The 14,643-nt window shown below is 42.9% G+C and overlaps 1 protein-coding gene across 9 annotated transcripts in view; it reads left to right on the top strand.

Moving 5' to 3' along the window:
* Window positions 1-14,643, top strand: part of LOC128345096 (uncharacterized) — a 212,356-nt gene that overhangs the window by 9,430 nt on the left and 188,283 nt on the right. For all 9 annotated transcript variants that reach the window (XR_008316264.1, XR_008316263.1, XM_053296499.1 and 6 more), the window contains exon 3: window positions 4,435-4,536. The gene's annotated coding sequence lies outside the window, so the exon portion shown is untranslated. The remainder of the gene's footprint in view (window positions 1-4,434; window positions 4,537-14,643) is intronic.

Below are 14,643 nucleotides of genomic sequence, written 5' to 3'. Positions count from 1 at the left end.
TGGGAGGCTTAAAAGCAGCCTCCCAGCTGGGGGGTCTTTCCAGCATGCCCTGTGCGCTTGCGCAGGGCATGCTGGAGCTTCTGGGGGGTGCACAGCCCCTGATCCCCCAGCCCCCGCTGGCTCCGTAATGGAGCCGGCAGTCGTGTGGGCAGCCAGTTTGGCCGCCCAGAGCAGACTGACTGCTCATCTGCGGGAAGAGCAGGCTTAGCCAGCTCTCCCTGCAAACCCCATCCAGGCTCTTCTCACTGATTGTGAGAAGAGCCTCATCGTGTGTCCCAATAACATCACCGAACGTGGGCAAAACTGACATTTCTCTGCAGAGATAGTGAGTCCGTGTTGTCGGAGTTTTCTTAAGACTTCTGTCAGTTTAGCGTCATGCTCCTCAGTAGTTTTGCCATACACTAAAATGTCATCCTGAAAGTAAGTGATGTCACACTTACATCTGTAGTTCCAAAAAATTGCATGCATCATTTGCTGACATACAGAAGCTGCAGAGGCTAATCCAAAGAGTGGTCTTTTGTATTGAAAAAGACCCTCTGAGGTAATGAAGGCTATGTATTTATGAGAACTTTTGAGCAGTTCTCATAGAGAACACTCTATGGACACTTCGGCTGCGAGCAGCTCGAGTGTCCACACAGCTGGGTGGTGAGGTAGAAGAGTGTGCACCCAAGCTACCCGGCTGAGGAGCTCACTAAGGCTGTGCTAGCCCAGGGAGAGCTGGTTATGAGAACGGCCTCATAATTTATAGCACAAGAGAGCCTAGTCTAATTGAAAGGAGAATCATAGGAACATACATAGGAAGCTGTCATATACTGAGTCAGACCATTGGTCTATCTAGCTAAGTATTGTCTTCACAGACTGGCAGTGGCTTCTCCAAGGTTGCAGGCAGAAATCTCTCTCAGCCCTATCTTGGAGGAGCCAGGGAGGGAGCCTGGAACCTTCTGCTCTTCCCAGAGCGGCTCCATCCCCTGAGGGGAATATCTTGCAGTGCTCACACATCAAGTCTCCCATTCAGAAGCAACCAGGGCAGAACCTGCTTAGCTAAAGGGACAGGTCATGCTTTCTACCACAAGACCAGCACTCCTCCCACACAAGTCTATTTATTATTTTATTTATTTGAAATATTTATACCCCACCCCTCCAGTTTATACCCCACCCCTCCATTACTGCTTGGGGCGGCTCACAACATTTATAAAACAGTTATAAAATCAGACTAATAAAATTAACCAAATTAAACACTTTAAAATCCAAGCTAAAACCATAATCATAATTAGCTTTTAAAATTCCAAATTAAATTCTTAAAGCTAAAAACTTAGAATGATAAAAACTAAAAACTAAAGAACCTACCAGATATACACAACAGGTGAAATATTAAAAAGCCTCTTTAAAAAGATGTGTTTTTAATTGTTTTTTAAAAACACTGAAAGAGGGAGCATGGCGAAACTCTTCAGGGTGGGCACTTGTTTCTGGAGGCAGGTGGACACATTTGATGACCATTTTTTGGGGGGGGGGAATTAAAATGGTTCTGAATGCAAATCTTGTTTGACTTGTATCAGTTTCAGCTGCTCTTGCTCCTAAGAAATGCCTGGTAGTTTCTGTTCAGAGTTCACAAAATCGCAAGTAAATAGCACAAGCTCAGGCTGACTGGTTAACATTTAGTAATAGCTTCACTGAATGGCAAGGTGACATATCTAGCTATATTTTAGCAACCAACACGAAATGAAATTCTCTTTCAGGGTCTCACTGTAACATTGCTTGAAATCAGATAGTTGGTTTACAGGAGTTGAGATAAGAGACAAGGCATTTACATAAATGCTGTTCAGAACCTTGCTAAAGGAAAGTGGCGAGCAGATGAACTGTGATTTTTTTTAGTGCTTGATGAAAATGGAAAGCAAGCTCTGCTGAGGTTAAGTAAAATCAAAGGAAGATATATTTTAACGTCAGTCAGATATTAAAGTATTTATCTGACTAGGGAAGAGGATCAGAAGGGATGAAAACTCAGAATTATTTCTTTTCATACAGAGGAAAGGGAAGACAGGTACATTAGAAAGATAAGTACAGATGCACCACCTCACATCTCTGCCATTTCAGAGGAATGTGCTGTACAACTGTCACTCTGAAGGATTTTTAGTTGCAAATTGTTGGGACCTAGATAGGGCCATGGGTAGTTGTGCCAAAATTTCAGCCTGGAGTTGTGGAAAAACAGGTTTATAGTATAAATTAGGGATGTTTATTATAGAATCTTCCTCTGTCAGAATCCTACTAGATTCTGAGGCAAAAGACATGTTTTATCAGATATCATCATGAGTACTGATCAATACTGGAGCCTATGGTTCTTCCAGATTTCTTCTTCTGGAATGTATGCTTTGCTTATGGATTATTATGTTTTAATTGTTGTTGAGCTTTTTTTAAAAAAAATCTTATCTGTTGGCCTTTTCAAAACACAATTGTCAATCTGCAAGTAGATTTTTAAAAAAGCAAAATCTAAGGCATTGAGATTTGAAACAGGGCACAGTGAAAGCACCATTTGTCTGTTTTAAAATGCCCCCTAGAAACAGCAGTTTCTGCCACTAGGAACTGCAGCTCATTTGTTGCATCACCACCACCACCACCACCACTAATACTTTCCCCCTTTAATTACTAAATGGATAAGAGGGGATTTGAGAACTGACCTGCTGGGAGGAGTAAAAGGGATTGCAATGCTCATCTAGTGGGGTGAGGATTATGAGCTCCAGAGACTTAAATTTCTATGGCATTGCTAATATATAGTGGAAATTAAACAAGCATGCAGTGTATGAATGCAGGGTCTCATGCTGTTTCTGGCATGATTGTTTACCCACATAAATCTTCTACAATGTCAAATGAAGTTTCAGGGTACACTCTCTCTTCACTGTCCACCTCACCTAAGGTTGTAGGTTGGCCCTTGTAGGTTGTAGGTTGTAGGTTGGCCCTTAAAATACATAAGCTGCACCTCCTTAATTGGCCTTTCATTTTTACCTGGCAAACCCCTTGGCTCCTATTACCCCAGAGTGATAGCAACATATTGAGGTGAGTCTCACGATCACTGAGACTCATCTGAATGGACTTGGCAGGGAAAGTGGGCTTAGCCCTCTCTCCCTGCAGAAGAGCACGCTGGCAGACTTGGGCGGCCGGATCGGCCGTCCACATGAACGACTGTTGCCTCCATCAGTCAGCCTCCCGGCAGGGGTCTCCTTATGGTGAGGAGCTGCGCCGTGGCAGTACATGATCAAATAGACGGGGTTAGCGGAGCACTCGCTCCACTAACTTCATCTAAGGGGAGCGCTACTTAAGCGGGTTACCTGCTTTGAGGAAACTGGGCTCACCTGCAAGCCCGGTGGTTCTCACATTTGCCCCAAAGCGGGCTAGGCTCCCTTAGCCCACTTTTGGCTGATCATGAGAATAGCCTCATTTTCTCTCTGCTTAATGAGGCTTCCATAAATAATATTTATAAGTGCTGAAGTAGCATGTGAGGAATAACAACAAAGTGCTACTGAATTCAAGTTATGGCTGGTGGTGTGGGAAGGGAAAATAAATTTGACTTCTGGAGGTTTTTATCAAATGAAATGACTTTTAGCAAATCAAATGAATTGTGACGAGTGTGTCTAAAACTAAAATAAATTCAAAGAGCTCACAAGCAGATGTGATAAGAGAATTCAAAAATGGAGACGCAATAATTGAAGGAGGCATATTTTACAGGAATAGAAAAGAATAACACTTTTAACAATTCCCCCTCCCCCCACACAGCTCCACTGCTGAAATAAGTTTGTGTGCATGTGTGTGTATCACAGAGGTGGCCTATGACATTTTGAAGTCGAAAACAGAAAATTAAAAAAGGTGACCTCTAATATGATTATGTGAATGTATCTTTAAAGAGAGGGAAACAGATCACTTCCTGCTGGAATATATATTTTCCTCAGTTATTTTCCCCAGCAATTGGATGTGTTTATGTGCTGCAGTGTTAGTGTAACCCTTGTAGGAGAATGCCTATAGAGCAACCCTTTTTGTTCCTGAGTAGCAGCCAATAGATACTGAAAAAGCAGATTCTGAGGGGATTTTATTTGGCAGTGGGAAAGTGGAAAAGGGACGTGACTAATTATTTTGACTTTTGAGGAGAGAAGGAAGAGGATAAACGCAGTATTGTGCTGTGGGAAGGACGTGACTAGGTTTGTTTTTTAAAAAATAATTTATATTGTAATAGAACAATGTCTCAGGGTTTTTTAAAAATGAAGCTCTACAACATTATGAAGGGACAACAAAGGGAAATAAGGAACAACAAAGGGAAAGTACCACTGCCGAGAATGGCGAAGTTTGTGGTGGAGTGCTGCTCACTTATTCTTAATGGCATTTAAAATCATGATGAAAAATATTAAGCCTTCTTTAACTCTTAAAAAAAACTTTATCATATTCCAACAGAAACCAATAGTACTCCACATTGTCAAGGATTGTCATAGTCAACATGCAAAGTATGGCACTCAGACCCTAACAGCATCCAACACACCCTGGAACCCTTAGCAGGTATCGTTTGAGATTTCTTTTTCTTTCTTTCACTTTAGGAGAATAAAAATTACACAATAAACTCTTGTTTCTGAAAACTTTCGCCCCAATATGTACATTGTATTTTGAATCAGGAATCAAACTGCACAATGTTCCTTAAGTACAGGCTAGACTTACCTTTCCCTCTCTTTTCTTGGCTTAGAAGAAATTCTGCTGCAGTTCTATATTAAGAGCCCGGTGATGTAGCTATACAGAACCCTGTTTAATAAATGTATTATGTTACCTGAATCAATAGTCAAGGCTCACCGGGAGTTATTCGCACATGGCTTCAGGCTTCGGGGTAAATGTTGGACGAAACCACTTTGAACTACATTCGCAGCATTGAGGGAAGTAGCCCCTCCCCTCTGCTCTCAGGTTTTGTTTTGAAACAAGTTCACATGGCATGCATTCCTGTTCTCCTTCTAGCCAATTGGGGGGGGGGGGTTTCCTAAAGAGCAATATCTGCATTTCTAAAGACAACATCCTTCTTATCATGCTAATAATTCTATGCCAGTGCCTCTCCCTATTTGCTCCGGTGTTTTCAGAAAAAGTTGCTTAAAACCAGTATTTTAAAAATCCAGAAATATGTTGAGATAATCTAGAATTCCTATCCCTATTAATCACAAAGCCTGATTTGTGTGTGGACTAATCTTGAAGGGACTTTGGGGTAAGTTTGGCTGGTGTGTAAACACACACACTCTCCTCTGAAGTAGATTCGGGGTAGAAGCCCTGTGTGTAAAGCCTCCAGGGTAGGAAACCTATCTGCTTCATGTTGTGCTCGTGCCTCACAAAGATCCTCAATGGAAACTCTTCTTTAACGGCTCTTTGTTAGTCACTGTCTTCCTAAATTACTGTATTTCCTCAATGACTGATATACAGAAACACAGAAACTAGAGATCAGCATCTATACTGTACTATGTATTTTTGCTGTCGCTCCTTACTTGTAAACAATTCCGGAAAGGGGCAGCATTTTACAGTAGAAGTCTCTTGTGAGAAGAGAGTGCTAGAGATGTGTAACATTTTTCTAATTACTGTCAATTTACAAATATACACACTGAGCAAGAGGGAGAAGGTAGGCAACCAGACAGTGGTAATATTTAAAGCAGCATCAATTTCCCCATATACTATCAGGCTCCTTCTTGCCTGCCAATCAGCTGCAAAGCTCATACTTCTCTCTCCTTCACTGGCTCCTTTCAAGCTGCCTAGATGGTCCTGTATGGCTCCTCAACCCAAGTTGTGTTTCTGCCCATAATAATCTTGATTCTTTAGGGTTTTTGTTACTTGAGTAGATCTTTGGCAGAAGCCAGAGTAACCAGAGAAGCTGAATACCTGGGAATACACTGATTGTATATACCTTGCTCTGGTTCTTTCTCTCTTTTATTTTCCCTTTTGGATTTGTCATCTTGCTTCTGTCTCCATTTTCTCTGACAAGTTCAAGATAATTGCTGCTGTGTTTCACAAGCACCTTTCCTCCAGCCATTTCCCCCATTGTAAGGAGGTGAGTGTGCATATGTAACACAGACATTGATATGGGTGTGTATGTGTGTCAAATATTTTTTGCCCATCGATGAAGCAAAAAGCTTGCGCAGCGATGAAGCAAAAAGCTTCAGTTTCAGTGATTGTCAGTCCAGGAATTTTAAAAAGCATTCAGATTGACTTACATTAATATACTCTGAGCAATGTGGTATACAAGATAAAGCGTTGAGCTCCTTTAAAGATTTACTATTGCCAACTTGCAAGAGAATGGAAAGGCAATTTTCAAATGATTTATTAAGTTTTTACTTAATTTTACTGCATCAGTCCAGACACAGATCTTATTCACTCTTCCAGGAAATTGCATGATTTCCTAAACACATTTTCCTTTGATTTACCAATGAGTTGAAAAAGAGAGATGTATGTATACAAAGTAGCAAAATAGCTTAAACAAATTCAATTATTCCCATTTGGATTATGACTCCCATCTACACTGGGATGCTTTAAGGCTTGGTTCGGGTTGCCCATAGGATGGAAGAACATAACATCTAAACAAATAAAAGGTGTATTATTCTTCCTGAGTGAAATAACCTCAAAAATGGTGTTTATTGGATGACGCAATGAATAAGTGCATATTCCAAGTCAAATTCTTTATAGGTGACTGTGAGGGCCACACTAGAACCTGAAGTGTAGCATGTAGAAGACATTAGGCAAAGGCAGATTGCCACACTCCTGGTATTAATGCCAGGCTACAAACCATTAAAAACAGCAATTAAAAAATTTAAAACATTTAGAGACTACTAAAAGCCTGGCTGAAAAAATGTGTCTTAAGGGCTCCTTTGAAGGCTGGCAAAGATGTTAAACCACGAATATCTATAGGAAGCGCATTCCATAGACCAGGAGCGACTACGGGGAAGGCCTACCCCCGAGTCACCACCAGACGAGCTGGTGGCATCCAGAGACGGACCTCTCTCGATGATCTCAGTGTGCGGTGGGGATCATGCAGAAGAAGTTGCTCTCCTAGGTAACTTGGCCTTAAGCCATTTAGGGCTTTAAAGGTAATCACCAGTACTTTGTATTTTGCCCAGAAACCTATTGGTAGCCAATGCAATTGCTGTAAAACAAGAATAATATGGTCTCTCCAAGACACCCCAGAGACCAATCTAGCTGCTGCATTTTGAACCAACTGAAGTTTCTGAACCACATAAAAAGGCAGCCCCATGTAGAGTGCATTGCAGTAGTCAAGCCTAGAGATTAACAGAGAGTGTACCACAGTTCTGAGATCACTATCTTCAAGGAATCGGTGTAGCTGTCATATCAACCGAAGTTGACAGAAAGTGCTCCTGGCCATAGCCTCAACCTGAGAAACCAGAGTGAGGCCTGGGTCCAGAAGCACTCCCAAGCTACGTACCTGGCCCTTGGGGGAGAGTGCACCCCATCCAGAACAGGAAGATCTATCACATCCCTCCAAGTATGACCCCTTATCATGAGTACCCCCATCTTGCTTGGATTCAGCTTCAATTTATTATCCCTTATCCAGTCCATTACTTCCTGTAGGCAGGCATTTAGGGGGGTTATGCCATTTCCTGATGATGATGACATGGAGAAATAGATTTGGATGTCATCAGCGAATTGAAAACACCCAGCTCCAAACCTGATGATCTCACCCAGCGGTTGCATGTAGATGTTGAATAGCATCGGAGATAAGATGGAGCCCTGACAGACACCATACAATAGCTCTTGTTTCAGAGAGCATCTATCTCCGTGCAACACCATCTGAAATCTCCCTAAGAGATAGGAACGGAACCACTGCAAAACAGTGCCAACTATTCCCTAGATGATCCAGAAGCATTTGCTCTGTTAACCTCATTTAAAGGGAGGGGGAAGTAGGTGGGCTAGCCACCTTGGAACCACCGGGCTTGCCCGTGAGCCCGGTGGTTCCCACGATCAGTAGAAGGTGGGCTAGGCTCCCTTGGCCACTTTCTCCTCATCATGGGAATAGCTTCAGTATTTTCCAAAACTGCCTGGAACTGATCAGCCACCACCTTTTCAATTATCTTGCCCACCAAATGGAGGTTGGAGACTGGCCTATAGTTATCCATCACCGAGGGCTCTAGGGCAGGCTTCTTAAGCAGAGGTCTCACAATTGCTTCCTTCAAACATTAAGGCACCCTGACCTCCCGCAGTGAGGCATTTACAGGTATGTTGGCAACTAGGCCGCCTCTAACAACCTCCCTGCTAGATGTTATAAGGCATGTTGGGGTTGGGCATGGGTCCAAAGGACAAGTGGTAGGCCGAACACTTCCAAGTAGCTTGCCCACATACTCAAGAGTCACAAATTGAAACGGATCCATTCAAATCTAGCCAGAGGAGTTTTTGGACACCTCTACAATTGATCCTGCCATAACTGTGGAGTCCAAGTTGGCTTGAATGCAAGAGATTTTATCAACAAAAAAAGTTGTTAAAACAAGAGGGAGCCTGAGTTAATCCCCTCACAACAACTCCACTGGATGCAAACTTGCGGACGCAATACCTGCAGAATAGAATCACTTCTTCACTGCACATATTGCCCCAGAATAAACCCTCAAATGGGCTCTATGCCATGTCTTATCATAATCAAGTCGAGTCTTCCTCCACTTATGCTCTAGTCTTCTCCCTTGCCACTTCAGTTCTCGTAGCTGTTCAGTATACCATGGAACCAATTTTGAAGCAGAATGGAGAAGGTGCTTAGGGGCAATAGTATCTGTTGTTCTAGTAAGCTCCCTATTCCAGGTCTCCACCAGGGCATTGACAGAATTACTGGCAGAACCAACTCTAAAACCCTCCAAGGCCCCTTGGGGAGAGGGGGCCTGTGTTCATCCCTCTCTCTGGTGGCCCCCCAGAGTGAGGGAAATAATGAGGAAAATAGGGAGGGATGGAGCTGGAGGGCCCTCAGGAGCTGAGGGCCCGTGTTCTTTGAACCCTTTCGCTCAATTATACTACACCCCTGGATCCAACAGCCTCCTTGGGCAGACCATCCTAATAGGTTCTACACCTTTGAAAATGTTGGTTGTAGCCACGAAACCAACCTTAACTAGATAGTAGTCCATCCATGACAAAAGAGGCACTTTAGGTCTCCATCCACAGAACACCACCCTGATCTGAGCAAAAGACCAAATCAAGAGTATTACCAGTAGTGTGTGTTGGCCCCATGACCAATTGGGATAGGACCATAGTTTTCCCATTCTATCCCATACAAATTAAGATAGACCCATAGTTGTTCCATAGTTGTCAATACTAGATAGGCCCATATTAAATGTTTAGATCTGTCATAAATTAATAACAAGAAGAAATAAGCACCAACAAATCTAAAGAAAAAAATTGCACAGCAGAAACTCTCTTCATGTCATCAGCTGCAGTATCAGAACCATAAGATTGACCATATAATAAATATAATAATATAATTCCCTTTTTTACTGATCAGTATGAGCTGTATGTCATCAATCAGTATGATTTTGTAATGATATGAAATGTTAAGGAGGCCCCGCACATGCTGATTCGCCCCCAGCCCCGCACCCCACTAGGGATGGTCCTGCTAGGTGAAATCTGGGGACAAACTAAAACTTTGTGAGACACCCACACACACCCTACTCCGGGAAAATTCTTCTGACCTCTTTCAACATTCTTCAAATGTTTTGTCTGACATACTCCAAATTCACTTTGAATTCAGCATTAAGCTGCCAAAGCAGTGGGAAGTTGCATCTTGTAGTCATCGCGTTGGTGCATCTGGCTGAGATCAATATTCATGGTCTATAATAGGGTTTCTCAACATGTGGTACTCCAAATGTTGCTTAACTACAACTCCCATAACCCTCAGTCACAATAAATTATAGCTGGGGATGATAGGAGTTGTAGTTCAGCAACTCACAATTGGGCTCTGAACCAGGAACCTCACCCCCCAAGGCTAGGACTTAGGGCAAACCACCCTAAGTCCATGATGCTAACCATGATGCTAAACTTGTCATTAGGGCTTCCATCTTCTTTAAAAATTAAAATAGCTGTCATGGGTATTGCCAATCAGATATGTATTCTCTGCCCATTGTGCTGTGGTCCAAATGAAAATCCTAAATTGCAATTAGTACTGGAACAGAAGCTCCTATTTGCAAGCAATTTTCAAGTAGCGTATCACCTCTTGAATAATTAAGATGATTAAAGGACTGGGTTTAGAACTTTGCTAGAAAGATTGTGGAGCTAAACATATTTATTTATTTATTTATCATATTTATATACTGCCTGATATGTGCATCTTTAGGTGGTGTACACAATTTAAAATGCAGCAAATATAAAACAGAGTAAAAAGGGATTTAAATATTCACAGAATAAAAAGTTAAAATAATCTCATGAGATTAAAAACAATTAAACAGTTTAAAATTAACATATATGTATGTCCAGAAATTAAAATATACTGAGGCGTGTAGAGCTGAAAGGGGGTTTGCGAGAAGAGTGGGTTTGACCTGCTCTCCCTGCAGACAATTAGGGAGCCCTCCCTGGGCAGCCGGATCGGCCACCCAGATGATTACCGTGTTTCCCCGAAAATAAGACAGTGTCTTATATTAATTTTAGCCCCCCAAAATGCACTAGGGCAATTAGCGGTACATCAGAAATTGCTGCTAGGTCTTACTTTCGGGGTAGGTCTTACTTTCGGGGAAACAGGGTACTGGCTCCGTCACTGAGCTGATTGGGGTGGTGGGGTTTGGGGGCCTCCTGGCCCCGGAAGTCCCGTAAGGCAGAGCATGAGGGCGTGGTGCCTTTTGGGGAGCCAAAAGGTGAGATTTTTGGACATGTCCAACCAGCTTGGACATATAATGCATTTCTAAAGAAATAAAAATAAAAAGCACAACACATGCGTCACAGTTCTCAGACCTTCTGGGTTGCAAATCAACTGGAGCATAGTGCATTCATACATAAATAATTAATTAAATAATATGTTATTTGTACCAGAAGTTCTTGTAATTTTCTGCCACGAAAAAAGCCACTTATAGGATTTTTTGGATGGGTTTGTTTAAAAAAATCAACCATTTGTCCAATCCACTTCCATTTAAATATACACATTTCTCCCACCCTGCCCTACATCTCTGCTCAATACCAAAGCCCTATGCCAAGTCATTCCAGGACCGGTGATCTAAAGGCTGGGGCAGAGGGGGGGGGGGTAAAACACCTTTTTATGAAGGCAAAGGACAGATTCTTCCATATGAGGGTGGAATGATGGTCTAAGGGGGTGCTTCAGTTCCAGACATTTTTGTAATTTTCTGCTATGAAGCAAGCCACTTTTTTGGATAGAGGTTTTTAAATTAAAGAGGGGGAAAATTAAAAACCAACCATTTGTCCGATCCTTCAATTTAAATATACATATTCCTCCCACTCTGCCCTACATCTCTGCTCAGTACCAAAGCTCTATGGCAAGCCAATCCCTAAATATTCAGGCAGGGGGATAACCACAAAAAGGAAATCACATCACACCTCCATTACTAAGGCTGGGCTGGGCTGGGCAGAGGTTCGGCAGAGAGCTCTGGTGCTGGACACTTTGCCTGCTTGCCTGCCTGCCTGCCTGCCGCTTGCTTCTTTCCTGAGCTTCAGGGAGGTCTGTATGGAGGCCTCTCTGGCAGCCTCTCTGGCAGCCCCGCCTACCCGCCGAACAGCTGAGAGGCAGGACTCTAGCAGTTTGCCTGGGAGCCTTTCAGGCTGCACACAGACACAAAAGATTGCTTCCGGCTGGGCTGCTAGGAAAGATAAGTGGCTGGGACTGGGGGAGACAGGAAGGCAGGCCGCATTGCAGTGTGCCCAGAGTGGGGCCTGTGCCAGCGCGGGGCTCAGGGCAATTGCCTCATTCACCCTGCCCTAAGGGCGGCCCTAACACCTCGAGACAGATTTAAAGCAAATTTTGGCCTTCCTCCTCAAGAAAAACATTAGAGGAATTTGAGGGAAGTGAAAAAAGTTTTGATAAGACTAGCATACTTGCACACCTGTAAAATATATTGACAGCCTGTTTTGTATCCTACTCTCCGGAGCAATCATTGCAGCAACTGTCTCGGCCAAACTATGTTGAGGGATTTCATGAATAATCTGCACAACGCTAAGTGCCAATAAGATGATATTTCCAGCTACTGCAGAAAAGTCTTTTGTAGTTTTGAAACTCATCTTCACACTCCAGTGGTTGTTCATGCTTAAACAGAGGTGAACAAGTGAAATCTGTAATGGTACCTGATGCTGGCAACTGCAGGGGCAGGAGGACTAATGGAATGACAAATAGCAATCTTTGCAATTTCGTTGGATATGGAACTCTTCCTTCCAAACATCTGAAGCCTTTAGTTCATTTGAACTTAAAAACCACCCTGCGGTGCTACTTGGTTATACTGCTGTATGTAGAAGTTGTTCAGGATGCTAGCAGAGCAAAGATGAAATAAGAACCTTGGCTTTGTCAAGCTTATACATGGTATGGTGTGGAAATACAGAATCTTATTTTAATTTATAACTTTGCAAGGGGTCTTTGATAATGCTACTGAAAGTGGGAAGTTGATCTAAGGTCTCATCAAACTGTAATGCGTCAAGCCGAATTCAGCTCTTTACTATGTACTGTATTGTGGTTTGTTAGGTGCTTGACAACCCCTCTCTCCATTTTAGCAGCCTTAGCCTAGGCTGGCAACAAAACCCATGAGATTTATTGACCATGTGCAGGAAAAGAGGGTTTCAACTCTTTGCTGTACTGTTTTCCCAGTGAAAACCATGCTGCTCGCCTTACACACAGCTGCTATTTGCCCCTTTAGAGAAAACTTACAGATACACATCATAGACTGAATTAAATTTGGAGGAAAAGTTTTGGTAGACTTCTTTTCAGATGATAATGATGAATTTTGAATGAAGTAAGAGTTATTGCCCATGACTGTGATGTCCCTGAGCTTCAAACACAAGACTGGATTGACACATGGGAGACAGTGTGCCAGAGAAAATCAAGTTAGAAGAAAGAGGCCTAATGACTTCTGTGACTATGAAAAGGTGCTGTCGCCTTAGGTCATGTCTAGCCTGAGAGTTCTTTTCAACTTCACTTGCATGACATTTATGTATGGTCATGAGAAGCACTTGACAAATCCGGACTCATCAACAATTAAGTTTCATGTTTAAGGGGACACTTTTAAGTCCCAAAGGCTGCAAGGGGAGAAACAGGACTGAATGAAAAAGCTACTTTGGTTTTCCTTTTTAGTCCATGAAAGTCATCTGTTTCCCCACCACTGAAAAGCTGGATGCCTGCTGGTTAGAAGCATCCCCCAGGCTCAGTAGGAGACAAGGAGTACAGCTGGCAAGAAAAATGTATAGTTTGTTCTGAGAATAATTAATGCTACTTCTGCCATGAATTAATGATCTTTTTGCCATTAGGCTGATTTTTGCTCATTTAAGTCCTGCCTGTTGCAGAAGACTGTGTAGGGGGAACTTCTAAATCTTTCAGTCTGTGGTGGTGTGGTAAATGCACCCTTGCATGGCACCCTGCTGAATAAAATGGCCACGCCTACCCAGCAGCATGTGCACTCAGCCCTCCTTTGCCCTGTGGTGCACAAGCATAGCTGCCATCACTTACCTGCCTCCTACAATCTCTTCCTCCCATTTTCATGGTGGTACATGAACAATGCTGATGCATGTCATCTTGCACTATTTTAAAAAGAGGGGAAAGGAGCAGAAGAGGAAGGGTGAAGGAAAGGAGAGTTTGGGCTAGAGTGTCTCAATACTCTAGCCCACGTTCTCCTCTCCTCCATATGCCAGCACAGTATGGGTGGCAGCACAGTAGCTCACTGCTAGGTACTTAGATACATAGGAAGCTGTCTTATACTGAATCAGACCATTGGTCCCTCAAGTTCAGTATTGTATACTCTTATGGGCAGAATCAGCTTTCCGGGGTTCCAGACAGAAGCCTCTCCCAGCCACCTGCTGCCTGAAGTGACCATGATGATTAGCATTGCAATTCCATGCATACTTACTTGGGAGTAAATCCCAATGAACTCACTGTGATTTATTTTAAGTATATATGTATGGGATTGGGCTACATAATAGACTATTTACATTTAATGTGTAGATTTGAATCCTAAACATATTAAAAATACACTGACCAAAGCAAACATAAGCCCTTCAACTTCAAGTGCCCCACATGTTCTGTGTGCACTTCAGACATGTGAGAAGCTGTGCAAGAAATGTGTACATACAATATGGCAGCACGGAAAGTTGCTCTCAGATATGATTTAGGGGTGTGTATGGACCGTTCTTTGCTATTCAGTCTGAATTAGGACCAAATTCAGACCGAACCACAAGTCTGCAACCCATTCGCTCGAACTGACCAGGCTACCCAGGACCAGTTCAAACCGGTTTGATGGTTCAAGCCATGCTCGGTTGAAGGCGGTGAGAGGGTAGCGAGAGGCATCTTTAGCTGCCAAGAGCAGCAGTATGGGAGTAGCATGGGGGCAGCAGCCACATCTGAAGGGCTGTTGCACAGAAGAAGTATACTTCATCTCTGTTGCTCCAATATGAACCAGTATGAACCAACAGGCTAATATTACAAGGAAGATGATTCCACTTAAACATTAGGAAGAATTT

Source organism: Hemicordylus capensis, chromosome 2 (assembly GCF_027244095.1).
Source record: "Hemicordylus capensis ecotype Gifberg chromosome 2, rHemCap1.1.pri, whole genome shotgun sequence".
In the NCBI taxonomy this organism is placed as follows: domain Eukaryota; kingdom Metazoa; phylum Chordata; class Lepidosauria; order Squamata; family Cordylidae; genus Hemicordylus; species Hemicordylus capensis.
The sequence above is the reverse complement of the archived record's forward strand: the minus strand, read 5'-3'. Positions and strand labels throughout refer to the sequence as shown.